Source organism: Molothrus ater, chromosome 2 (genome assembly GCF_012460135.2).
Source record: "Molothrus ater isolate BHLD 08-10-18 breed brown headed cowbird chromosome 2, BPBGC_Mater_1.1, whole genome shotgun sequence".
NCBI lineage: Eukaryota > Metazoa > Chordata > Aves > Passeriformes > Icteridae > Molothrus > Molothrus ater.
This window is the reverse complement of record NC_050479.2, coordinates 60,484,815-60,498,903: the sequence shown is the minus strand read 5'-3', so window position 1 is coordinate 60,498,903 and position 14,089 is coordinate 60,484,815. Positions and strand designations below refer to the sequence as shown.

General features: G+C 39.3%; 1 long non-coding RNA gene across 1 annotated transcript; it reads right to left on the bottom strand.

Annotated features, from left to right (window-relative positions):
* Positions 1–1,769: 1,769 nt before the first annotated feature.
* LOC129046612 (uncharacterized) lies at positions 1,770–4,488 on the bottom strand. The gene is made up of 4 exons (XR_008508241.1): positions 4,401–4,488; positions 3,341–3,537; positions 2,776–2,904; positions 1,770–2,240 (listed from the first exon to the last, which is right to left on the bottom strand). It is a non-coding gene; the product is annotated as an uncharacterized LOC129046612 (long non-coding RNA).
* Between the last annotated feature and the right edge of the window lie 9,601 nt (positions 4,489–14,089).

Below are 14,089 nucleotides of genomic sequence, written 5' to 3'. Positions count from 1 at the left end.
CTTTGAATCTCTGCAAAGGGATGTGTGTACATAGAGTATATCTAAAGCTCTCCATCTAGTGGCAGTTCACAGAATCATAGGACACAGATTCCTTTCGGTTGGAACGGACCCTTCCAAGGCCTCTTAGTCCACCTACCCTGCAACAATCAGGGATATCTTCCACAATATCAGATTGATCAGAGGCCCATCCAATCTGCCCTTGAATGTCTCTGGGTTTGGGGTATCTACCACCTCGCTGGACAACGTGTGCCAATGCCTCATCACCCTCACTGCAAAGTAAATCAATCCTATTTTAGTTTAAAGAAGTGTTGTGAAGAGCCAAGAGGTGTTGCCCATTTGGTGGAGGCTCAGTCAGGTTGTTGCTGTGCTCTGGGTACATACTGCACATGCACACAGAGACACAGGCCAGCCTCAGCCCACTGCCCAGCACTGCCCTCACTGACTGCCTCGCTCCTCGCTGTGACACAGCCACCCACAGCCATTTCCTGTCCCCAGTAATAATTACAAGGGAAAAAAACTGTGAAGATTCATCAGCTTCCTTAGGACTTTCTCACCCTATGAGTATCTTTCCTTTGAGATGAGCTATCCTTGTCATTATGTTATTATGTTATCATTTTGAGTCCTTTTTAATGTGGGTGTTCAAACCTTGAAATTGGTGCAAGTGAGATAATGGAACACAGAGCACAGTAAGGTTGAGAGGACCACCAAAGATCCGAGCCAGCTTTGTGGACCTGTGTCTCTAAAAAACACCATTATAAGGAGCAGAAAGCATGTGAGGGAAAAGAAAAAAGGGAGGGAAGGTACAGGGAAAAAAATCCTTCTCATCCAAACTCTTCTATCCACTCATCTATAAATCAAACAGAACCTCTCTGCAGTTCCATCATGGTCACTGAGCTGGTAAGTGCTAGGTCTAGGGACATACAGAGTGTTAACCTTGATCCTTCATCTGTGCTTTCAGAGTGGATTTTTACATAGCTGAAGGTTAGCTCTGAATCACTGACCAAATTAAGAAGTGTCTCCTGCTTCCTTTCTGGTGAAAATGAGGTCTTTCCCATGGGTGCCTGACAAGTGTGGGCACAAGTGTTCCCTTCATTCTTCCTCTCCACTAGAGCTCTCACTGGATTTGGTGGCAGACAGCCCCAAACAAGGGGTGAAGGTCACTGAAAAACCATCTGCAGTTTTTCAGGCTTTTAGCCAAATTTTATGTGGTTGATTGTTGGCTGGCTTGCAGATTTTCCAGCTGTTTGATTGAATTTATTATTTTTCCCCTGCTCTCTAGCTTATAGGTTGATATTCTGGCCAGATGGTCTCAAGCTGGGACTGACTATCTTGCCTCTCTTTGCTCCCTCATTGTGCTGTTGATCCAGAAGTCAAGTTCCAGTCTGCCAGCCTTACTTTTCTAAACTCTGTTGCCTTATGCTTTTTTACATAAAGATAATTTTGTATTACCTTCACATGGCACATCATGATCCTGATGCGTGACAGGGTGAGGAGCAGCAGGAGCAAAGAAAACTGTTTCATGTATCATGAAATGCAGAAGAGGCCCATCTCTGACTCCAGTGAGCAGCAGTTGACAAGTCCATCTTGGTATTTGTGTTTCTCTGTATCAACCCTAAAGGTGGAATGGATTCCTTGGTGCCTCTCTTTGGGCAGAGGAATGCCATCCTACACTGCAGGGACCTTGATCAACACACTCAAAAAAAGCTCTCGGCATGACAGACAGGTAGACTTCTCAGCACAACTGTTTTTTTTTTTATTAAGCTCTTTATTGTAACATGAAAAAATTTATTCCACATTTGAATCTTTTGGAATTTTTGTTTTGGAACTATACTATACTATACTATAAAACTGGTTTTTTCCTTTTCTTAAAAACAATAACTTTATTGAAGTATACAAGATATACACACTCATACAACTTAAGAATCACAAAGAAACATTAAAACTTCAAGTGCTATTTTTAGATGAAAGAAGCATAAGTGTTCGAGACAATGTAATGAAATCATAGAATCATAAAGGTTGGAAAAGACCTCCAAGATCATGGAGTCCAACCTTTGACCAAACACCATTATGTCAATTAAACCATTGCACTATGTCCAGTTGTTTCTTGAACAGTTTCAGGGATGGTGACTCCACCACCTCCCTGGATAGTCCATTCCACTGTCTGACTCTCCTTTCAGTGAAGAAATTCTTCCTAATGTCCAGTCTGGAGCTTTCCTGGTGCTTCAGGCCATTTTCTCATCCTGTCAACAATATCAATCCAATGCTGTTTGATGTTTTCCTTGCAATAATACAACCAGTAAGCAAGAAACCAGCTTATAAACAGAAAAAGAAATAAATCTGTGCAGATGATTTCAGCATTAAACAGCTTGCCCCTTCTGCCCTTCCTCCAAGAAAACAACTGCTCCTGATGTCATAACATTTGGATATCCAGAAAAAGCATTATAAATCACCCTTAACAGAACTCTGCAGAAGTACAAATCCAGGGCATTTGGTAGATGGAGGTAATTCATTTTATTGCCATCAATCTCTCCTATCTTAGATGGTTATATAGCTTGACATTTCCACTCTGATGACAGACTTCAGAGAGCTGTCACCCCACGCTTCCCTACACACAGATCTTTCCCTCTGAGCGACAAACTCATGGACAAACAGCAGACAACTGCTGGGACTCTTACAAAAAGCGCATCCTGGCTGTATTTGACCTGCTTCTGATCCCTGTAATCTCAACAGAAAAAATCCCCGTAATTCTATACAAGTGGGAACTAACTAGCTGACCTCCTCCAAGGACATCTCGTTGTTCTTTGTTGACTCTGATGAGGGTGTCCTCTGGTCATCTTCAGCCCAAAGGCCTGTGGCAGCATCCTTCAGTTTTGGTCTTCCAGTATGCGAGGGGTCACAACACAGCTTCTTTCACAATACACAAATTAAAAATTGAAAAGTTGGACAGAGAAAAAAGGAGCATTAGGAAAGAGAAGGACATACATGGTCTTTCATTCCCATGAGTGTCTGTTACTCTGTTTTTCTCCATTTTGTTATTTTGCTTTCTTAGTCAGTCAAGAGAATTTCTATTAATATACTGTTCATTTCCTAGTTTGCTAACCCTCAGAATGGGAGACTTTCATTTCAAGCTATGAAATAGCTGTTTTTTTTCTTTAAGGCACGTGAAAAGGGAAATGACGAGCATTTGTGTTGTTAATGTATCTACTACAAACCACTAAGGAAGGAAAAAAAAGCCTGAAAACCTACAGGGGAAAGGAAGAGGCATAACCATGTCTATTTAACAAAACACTGGATAAAAAGAAGGAATCAGGTGAAATTTTTTAACTGACTGAGGACTTACCTCATTAAGAGCTACAAACATTGGGAAAACAAGGAAAATCCTTGGGATCTTGGAAATTGGAAATTCAACTTGTGAAGTGTACGTGGTTGTACCTTCCTCTAAATGTAAACCATGTGAAAGCTCCGAATCAGTTTTGTACACAGTAAATTATTAATGTGTATTAGGAAGAAAATCTCACTTTGTGACTCTGACTCAACCTGTCAAAAGATAAAGAAATTTTATGGAAAGCAAGCAATTGAAAATTATAATTGTAACTGAAAACAGCTCATGCCTCTGAAAGTATAAGATAAACATTTACCAAGTGGCCTCTTGAAGCAGACAAACAGAACGTTACTGAGTCAGAGTATACTATAGCCAAAAATGGCTTGATGTTTTACTGGCATCAAATAATAGGTCCAAGTGCCCATCCCTGAAATCCTTGTATGGTGATTCAGATATTGGCTAGACATATAGAGATGTGTGTACACCTGGGGAATGGTAATGTCCCACCGGGGATGGTACTGTAAAAATTCATATGAGAGAAAGAATTGAGTATAATAAGACATTCTGGACATTTTTCATACTGGGAATCTCACCTCTGTGAAACACAAAATGGGCAATTAAAAATATTTATTGAACTATCTCCCTCTGGATATCAAAATATGAAGGGTTCATTATGCAATGCTGTAATTGCAGCAAGAGAGGACAATTTAAAGTAGTTTAAAAAATTAATTTTGACACAAATGCAAGATATTTCCCTGACTGGATAATAGTTATGCACACGGGAGAAAAAAAAAAAAAAGACATTTCTAATTGTAATCAAATCTTCATTTGGTACTTAAAGGAAAATAGGATAAAAGGCACCTTAATGCAGAGACAGAATGCAGAGGGCAGCTCAGCAGAGCTCTTGTTTCAGACCAAAAAAAATTAAGTGAGAAAGAGAAGAGAATTTGCCTTGAGCTTTTCCCATATGAAATTCAGCACACTACAGAAAAGACTGCTGGGAGTAAAAAAATAAGGGTCAGTTACCCTTCCTCACAGGACATTTCTCAAGTCATTGAGAGACTGAACCTGCCCTTACCTTGTATTGTTCCACCATGACAGCGATGAACCAGCAATTCCACATCTTCCCAGGCACTTCCTTCCTGGGAACCAAATTCCACTTGAACTTTGTGCTGAAACCAAGAAGACTTTTGTCTTTTGAATGTTTGAATGCAAGCTTCTTCAGGAGATGAAAGTCACTTGTTCCTTCGAACAATGAGAAGACTACCAGGCTCTGTCACAGGTGAAATCTGGCTTCTTTAGCCTGTGGGGAAAAAAAAACAGCAACCAACTTCTGGAAGTTACAAATATTTTTTCTTGACAAAATTTCAACAGCTGAGTAGGACTGGGGGCAGGCAGGGGGGTTGCAGGGGGTGTTTCACCTTTCATATAATAAGTGCACATTTTTTTCTGAATCAGTAAAAGTGCATCTGATTAAATGAAAATTAAAAAGTTCAAATCTTTGAAAGAACAGCTTGTCATGAAGATGGCTTCAGCTGTTTAAATAACAGTGAAATTCTAGACTCCCTACAGCACCTGACACAGCTGCAGGTGCCTAGCAGACAACTAATACCACACTAGTTCTCTTTGGAGGTACCTGAGGATAACTTCAGTCAATTCTCTGCAACATGATAAAGGAGCTGATGAAACCAGCTGTTGCTAAAATCAGTCTACATCTAAAGGATTATAAAACGAAAGTAAGTTTTGTAATTCAGTAGTGCAGCATCTCAGCTTTTCCCTTTTTCCTTTCCTTTCCTTTCCTTTCCTTTCCTTTCCTTTCCTTTCCTTTCCTTTCCTTTCCTTTCCTTTCCTTTCCTTTCCTTTCCTTTCCTTTCCTTTCCTTTCCTTTCCTTTCCTTTCCTTTCCTTTCCTTTCCTTTCCTTTCCTTTCCTTTCCTTTCCTTTCCTTTCCTTTCCTTTCCTTTCCTTTCCTTTCCTTTTTCTGTCTGGCCAAAGAACTGTACTCACAAAAGATGTTCATTGATTTCAGCATGCTGAGGAGTAAGCCCCCAGTAGAGCTATGTGTGTTTTGTGCTTCACATCATTTTGTAGATAGCTAGGCAGTAAAGAAACAGGGTGCATTTTGCCTAGGGAGGGTGGAAAGGGAATGCAACAACCCTGCAAGCTTTTTGTTTGAGGTGAAAATTCCCTGACTGAAGCAGGGTTTGAGTTCTCCGCTCCTGGGTACTTAAAATGCATGCAAATACTCCATTCACTGATGGCCTGGTGTTTCTGAGCTTTGCTCATTCTGCCTGCCTCAGCTTTGTGCATTACCCTTTTGACTCTCCAAAGGGCATTTGAATAGAATGAAACAACTTTGTTCCCATCGTGATCACAGTTCTCCTGGTAAATACATCATTCCATGTAGTGGTGAGCTTCTGGCATCTTTTAAAAGACACACAACCCCCCCCCCACCCCCAAACAATGCAACAACAAAAACAGAACAATAACTTAAAACATGGGAATAGGGAATGTTACTGTTTCCCTCTCTGTCATGATTCAGCAAATAACTTCATAGATTTTCTCTAACCTCTCTGTACCTTGGTCAAATTTGGATGAAAATTAGGAGTGGAATAATACATCCAGTGGTTTATCTAGGAGGATTTGGGTACGACAAACCAAATAGTTATAGAAAAATTGCTAAATATTTGCAATCTGGGTTTCTGTATTGTTTAAAGTATTTTCAAAAATAGCTTCCAACTTCACCATTTTCTTTAACTTGGAAGATTTTGCTTTCTGAAAGTTTCTCTTCCAGTTGTTCTCAGTTTTTCTCTCTTATCTCAGTCCCTTCCAAGGGTCTAAATCCTTTCCTGTGCCAGCCTACCTCTGAAAGTTGAAGAAAATCTCAGTGTGGAGTGAAAGAGAGAGGAGAAAGGGAATATAATGAGCTACCCTTGAAATGCTTACAAGAAATTTCCCAGGTGACTTCTGCAAATTATATGCTATAAACAATTGTTTTTATTACAGTAACATACAAAGGCACAAAGCAAAGTTGAGAGCCTGATGGTGCAAGATACTGGTAAAAATAACAGAGCAAAATCTTTTTCTGACCCCAGGAGCCATGACCCTGCTGGGAAAGTGAGTAAACACTCTAATTCAAGGAAACAGTTGTCTTTTAAGCATTCTGCATTAAAAGTGAGTGGGAGGTGCTTTCTGGAGAAGAAAATATTTGGGCTATGGTCCAAATCCTGAAGTAAGAAGAAGAGATCAGCATCTTTAGGAAGAAAGACAGAACCAAATCTTGCTATGTTATTGTAATTCATTAATGAAACAGATGCCTCACACTCTTACCAAGGCTTAACTGTCTTTCTCCGAATCTCAGATTCTCCAAGACACCTGTATTACCTCATCTCTGGTGCCATTATTCAGGACAACACTCCCTGTATTTCAACTTCTAGATAACAGACTTTTGTTTGATGCTGTTGATCTTATTATATTGTAATGTTCTGGGCCTTTGATTCTAAAATCACACTTGTATCTTCTTTCTGTGTTTAGAATGGAGAAAAGTAGCTGTAAAAGTAAGTGCAGGAACAGAATTCTGCAGATCAATGCTGTAAAAAATTAATGAAAGTACCTTTACAAGAAAAAAAAAAACAAAAAACCAAAAAAACCACAACATTGCCAGGCCCCATAAATAAGTATCAGGCATTATTAGGAACATAAACACAAAAATGCATAAAACATGAAAAATTGTGTCTAAGTTTGGGATGTATAAAAACTGCGGTTAAGTAGAACATTTCTGTCCACTGGGACTTAAGCCTTTTCCTCTCCCATTTACTCTAAAGAGTTGCATTTAGCATGCAAAACTGGATTTGGATTGCACCTTTTCCCAGAAGGGCCTTGGATCTTTCTAAGTGACTGCCCTGTTCTCTTGTACTCCAGGTTGAACTATTTCCTACTTTCTCCTGTGAAAATTGCTGAATCTTGGCTTGAGTATTTTGTTCACCAGGTTGTAGGAAAAAGAAAAGGAAAAAGATACATCTTGTGTGCATGAATGAACTATAACCTGCTGTGCAAAGTGCCAAAGAAATACATTGGGTTTCAAACCCAATTTCCAAGCAAAGGTTCTTGTTTATTCAAATAGTGCCTCCCCAGTGTTTCCATCATATGACATAGGCATTGTCCTTAGGCATGGGATACTCAGATTTAAACCTATCAGGCAGAAAAAGTATTTCTGTTATCATCCTGCAGCCTTATTTAGTGCCCACACCATTGACCAAGTAGGATGATGCTTTTGAGCCTTTGAATTGGTTTGCCATTATTAAAAACTAAAAGAAACCATTTTTTCTGTACCAAACCAAGTTTTCTTTTTCCCTTTCTCTTTTTTGGTTATCATTCTGTATAATGAAAAAACCTGAATGTTTTGTTTTTAGCATTATCTAAATCTGTAACCTCCCTTGATTTGAGTTCTGAAGCAAATCCCAGTTGTTGCCTCAGACTTCATTCATACTGAATCCAACCTCCAGCCTCTAGTAGAGATCGTGCCCAGCGCCACCCCTGTGGAACAGGGATCTGCACTGAGAATTCTGGAATACAGGCAGGATTTTCTCCCACCATCCTACACATCTATTTAGATGTTTTGTCATTTGCTAGCTATTTATAAATAAGCAGCTTTCCATTGCATGATAAAGACTCGAATGAAAAACACTTCAAAATGCTGATGGAAAACTATTTGAAGTAGGAGCCACGTGGGTGCTCAACAACAGAACAAAGGAGGATCTTAAGTGTTTGCTAATCCCTGTGAACCTTTTATAGAGTCAATTTCTCTCACTAACTAGAAGAAAAATTACAGCAGACGAAGACTATTAATATACATTAAATTCTCAGGCAGTATTTTGCAGCATGGCTAGGTGAAATCTTGTCATTCTGCCCAATAGACAAGAAGTTCTTCAAAAATGGGACAGGAAAAGCTGACCTCACTATAGTAAGCAGAATAAACCAGTTATACTTAGTCTCATTGGTGTTTATAAGAGGTTTTAGCTGGCTTCCTTCCTGACTGGCTATAACTGGCAAAACAATTTCCTTCTTTGAGAGCAGCTGTCACTGGTGTAGTTTCTCTTTGGGCCAGGAATGGAATAAAGCATTTATTCTCTCGAAACATCCTCCTTTGTGTGGAAGCCTATAAACAAATTGTAATGATAACCAGACATTCATCAAATTGTGGGGAGGTGATTAGTGGGATGCCACAAGAATTAGTGTTCAGCCTAGGTATAATTGACATCTTCAGTCTCTTACACAATCTAATGAAATCTAGCTGCTGGAAAAGCTTTTCTCATTTCATTGGCTTACTCGCATAGTGTCAAGGTAAAAATTGTTAGATCACCTTCTGCAATTGTTCTTTTTTACTGTGGATTTTTCTGCTGCTTGTAAAGGACTGACTTCACAGACGTCTGTCCATCCTAGAAAGCAAAGCAGTTTAAAAGTAACATGACAGTGATAGATGTTGCTATTTAGCACAATTCATAACCTCTTAGTCCAGAGGGACCGTAGTGTGTGAGCTTGACTTGTACAAAACTGAACCAAAAGGATTTTTCTGAATTCAGAACAGAGAACACAGAACTAGGTGAGAAATGTTAGGCTGATATCTTGGTTTTGTGGACAATTGAACTAAATATCCTAAGTTGAAACTTATTGTGTTCTATTTCTAAGAAAACAACCTTGTCTCTTCTCAGCATTTCTTCTGGAAATTCATTCCAGGGCCTTATAGCTCTGTCATTCAGAAAATGAAGAAAAATTCCAACTGAAATTTATTCATTTTATTTCAGTCTCCATACATTTGGAGAATGACTAAGGTTCTGAACTAGGAAAGAGTGTTTATTGTGAGAGCTTTTTCAGAGGTCAGGCTATACTTGCAGTTCAGACTCTCAAAAGCTTGGGGCCAAGCCACAAAAACTTACATTGCACTTTTCACAGGTCTGATTTCGCTAACTTTGCTATATTCCCATATTCCCATAGCTGAAAGTGGGAAAAGCTATCTCCTTTGTTAAAGTATTCCAAAATTTTGTATAAGAAACCTTAAAATACATGTTTGGTCAATGAAAACAACATAGCATTGGTTTGTGTAGTTTCAAACCAAACTAAAACTCCAATTAAAATTTAACACTAGGAGGAAATGTTTTAGACCATCTAAATGAAATAATGCAAAAAATCAAGACTGTAACTTGTGTTGATGGCAAGTTAAGATTTCATAGTTTAATTATGTATCAAATAGCCCACCAGTTTAATGAAACAGAAAATCAGGTTAATAAGTTAATAAATATAACAATTAAGCAAATGCATATATTTCCATAAAAAGAGAGTGATAATTAAATATATACCATTGTAAGAAAAAAGCATCTTGAAGAATGTTGGGGTCTTGGGAGGTGCTACACCCAGTCCCAACAGTATTTGTTGTTGTTTGAACTAAAAAGCCCTCTATGCGTCATTCCCGATGTCTTTACCAACATTTGGCCCAAATACAGGTATTTTTATGCAGCTACCAACTGCCCATTTAGTGGTCTTGCTAAAAACAGAACCTACATAAAATGTCTGCAAGTGCAGTGCCACCCCTGATGTGTTATGAAGATTTAAACATTTCAAGTCCAACGCATGGTTTGCAAGGCTTAACTTGGACCTCAAATATTTGCAGGTATGGACGCAGTGTACAACTGAGGAGCAGCGTTTGCCAACGGTGAAGAGCAAGGCAATGACCAGAGAAACAAACAGGAAGAATTTTGGTTAACTATCCAAGATGAATGAGAATTACTGCCAAAAAAGAACATTCCAGTGCAGAGCAAAACCAAAGCTGTGGTTATTATTGTAAAAAAAATAAGAAGTGATTAGATCGGAAAAATATTACTGATACTGATACATTTTCCTTTTTTTAACTTTTGGGGCTTTTTGTCACAGAAGATGCCATTTGGGTTTTGTTATTCATATAAAGGGTTAAAAAATAATACTTGCAATGCATTATTTTGTTGTATGGGAATGAGTTTAGAAACTGAAGAAGATGGTTAATTGTAAGTTTGTATAAAGATATTTATGAAGTTAGAAATAATAACACAAAGGGCTTTTTAAAGTTATTAGTAGGGTCATTATCCCATAAGCATGCCAAAAATATGGAAATTACATTTGATAGGGAGAAGAGGATACACATTTTCTGATATTTATGTAATAAATATGCAATTATTAACAGCTGGGGCATTAAGTGATGTAACTAAAGGCACTATGGAGCTTTTCTCGGGATCATGCCTTTGAAATCTGTTGATTTTCTTGCTTTTCCAGGGCAAGAAAAGTGTGTAAAAATACTAGTAAATTACAAACAAGATTTTTGTTTGTCTTTTTATATTAACACCAAAGAATTTTAACTCTTAATCACTTTTTACCTAACCAGAGTTTGTAAGGATTTTTGCATGCTTATGCTGGATTGGCACTATGAAACATATTGATTGGTAATTAAGTTTTATCTAGTCCCCAAACAAATGATGGTTAAATCATTTCATGTCAACACTGTTCCCTTGATGCTTTGTGGTTTTAACTCCTGAAGTATTTAGAGAGAGAAAGTATAGTCCTCAGTTTGCTAAAATAAACAAGTCTAATAACAACTCAATCCCTTGCAGATAGTAAGATTTTTGTGAAATTCCACTGATCATTTCAGTAGCCTTTATCTCTTCAATCATAAATCTTAAATATGGTAAACTGCAATTAAAAGGGAAATGGTGGCAAGACCCAGTGAAATAACATTGGGACTTTACCTCTAGAAAGCACATTTTGTGCAACACACTTGGGGGTGCATTTGTCTTGTTCATGGCCATATCATAGTACTGACTGATGGCATGCAGCTCCAGAACTGGACTCCAAAATTTATGTGTCTCTATGTGTGTGTCTATATTACAGTCAGCAGCACCTAGCTAGCTATTAATCTCAACCTTAAATGAGCCTCTGCAGACTCCATTTTCTGTAACAACTTGATCTTCCTTGTGTACCTTAGGACCTCAGCAATCCACCTCTCATTGAGGCACATATATGGCAGATGCTGAGATTTAGGAGCCTGAATCCATACCCCCACTTTACACCACATAACCAGCTCAAATATCGATGTCTTTTCTTTCATAGAATCAGAGAATAATTCAAGCTGGAAGCTGGACTTGGGAGACATTTTTTCCAGCCTTCAATTTGAGTTATGTGACCTATTAGGACCTATTTGCCCAGCCTTCAGTTTTGTACTATGTAACCTGTTAGAGCAGTCCAGGCTGTCTAGGGCTTTATCCAGTCAGATTTTCTTCATTTCTAACTGATGAGCATCATTTATACCAGAAATTCTTGCTAATAGTACTGACCTCTTGCTAACACTACTGACTTTCATTTTGTACTGTCAAAACACTTTTCATTTCTCTATTTCTGTTTTCTTGCATTTGTTCCAGAAGGCATCTCAGTCTTGCCTCTGTCATGCATGTCCAGCTTCAAACTCTCTTTGAAGTAAAATACAATTTTTAAAACAAACAAAAAAACCCAAACCAATCTTCAACCCCAAAAGAACCACCAGTGATTAACTTACCACAGGTCTTGATAAGTTGTTTGTTAATATCTTAAGCTTGCTGAGTTTTAATTTCCAACCATGTGTCTTACCATTTCTTCAACTGATGGATGGAAGAGACTTCAAGAAGCAATGTCCCATGCCCTTTTTGAAAACATACATTAATATTTAGTGAATATTGCAGTGTATTATGTTTTACAAGCAGAAATTCTCCATTAGATCACCACTCACTGGGAAGCAAGTTCATCAGGTAGGAGTAGAGGGCAAGACCCCTCCACCAGGCTGTAGCTGAAGAGTGGTAACTCAGCAAGGCATTTCTGGAGCTCTCATTCACACTTAATGAACTTGTCTAGTAACAGCAAATCCCTGCAACACAGATGTCTTTCACTGCCAAAAATGTCAACAACCAGTAAGCATACAGGCAAAAAGTACTGGGATGAGGAATGGTCTGAAGAGAAAGATTCATAGGACAAGTCAGCAGGACTAAATGCAGACGGTACAGCTTGGCTCAGTGACATCTAAGAGAGGCTGATCAACAGCTTCATCTGGTTTTTCCAATTGTATGGGTTGAACAGTCTCCCTTTGATAGGCTCAAACCAAAATAGCCTTAACTATAGTGACATTGCTGCTTCTCAGGCAAATATTTATACACGTCAGGATAAAGCATATATGTGGGTCGTGAAAGGGAGAGGCACAAGAGCAACTACATTTTCTTGTCTCTGCTGTGCTCAGAGCCAGCTTTAAATCCATGCCTGGACCCTGGGGACACTGATGACATGACTGTCCATGCCCACCCCTTGAAGGTCCCCATGTCCCAGGGTCCTGGACCCCAAATCATCCCTGCAGGCTATCATTCCTTGCCCCAGCAACTCCAAGCAGGGTTGGTCTTGTAATTCCATATAGACACTTGAATTTTATCTATCATACTAATTATTTTGCAATATTTGGCTGTTATAATCATCCTGACTCAGCTCTCAGGCTTTCACAATAATTTAACAGAACAATACTTTGCTTACTCTTAACTGAACTGTGATTCCCTTCAAAACCTTTCTCATACATTTTCGTTTCCATCTTTTTTTTTAAACTCAATTCTACTAGAATCTGCCCTCTTGTGTTGGGTGAGAGGACATTAAGACATACCCAGGTGAAAGTATTACACAGTGCTGTTGCTGTCACAAGTCCCATGTGGCATATGGGCACGATGTCATCTTCTTAAGCAGGAGATACCCTCCACACCTGAGTCATTGCAAGGCATGTGCTACAAGGAGATCCTCTGTATGTCCTATCAGTTAGAAAGTTTTCTGGCACACAGTCTTTCGAAGAGTTCTCCCACAACAAAGAAAATATTGTCTCTTTAGAACAAACTGTGATAGTTGCACAACAGAGCTTAGACACTCAGTCACTGATCTGTATTTTGACACTTCAGAGAAATATGACAAGGTGTTTTGCCTTCCATCTGAAGCATCTCATTTCTCATCTAACAAGCAATTTGCTGCCAAGTCTTTAATTAGGCCTCTATCAGAAAACATCCTTTTTTGTCAGCAAATCATGCAACATCTGCTTGGTACTCTATCTTACCCTGTTTCCTCATCCAGACCAACAACTGAAAATAATCTTTAATAAAAATCATCAATTTCCTGCCTACTCAGAAAAAAATACAACCCATCTTCAGTCCTGTATTGTCCGACTCTCAGATGCATCAATTCTTCCACTGTCATCTCCCTCTTGTGTTACGCTCTTTTTGGTGAGCAGAGTTGCCCTTAGCAGTGGGTGGCATGGGAGGGCACCTTCTCTGCTTAGAAAAGTAAAGAGAATTCCAGCTGGCTCTGGCTGCCAGGTGGGGCTGTCAAACCTGGATGGTGAGCCAGTCCCACGGAGCACAGGGAGTGCAAAGAGGGCAGCATTGCTGCCTCACTGAGGGCACCCACCATCCTCAGTGGAAGGAGCCCATCCAAATGCATTGCTCTCCCCTGTGCCCCTAAGAGCAAGACACATCCCAGGCCTGTCTGATTGATATGGGTCCCACCAAAGGGAAGGAAGATGCCAAAACCACAGCTGCCCGCTGGTGTATGCTTGAAGCAGCTGTACGAGCAGGGGGATTCAGGGATTCTGCAACACTCTCATTTTCTCTTCCTAAAACAGGCTGTTGGGAACACAACTACGGAAATTCCCGCAAACGAGCTTTTGTTGGTATGTATGGAGATTACAGTGTAT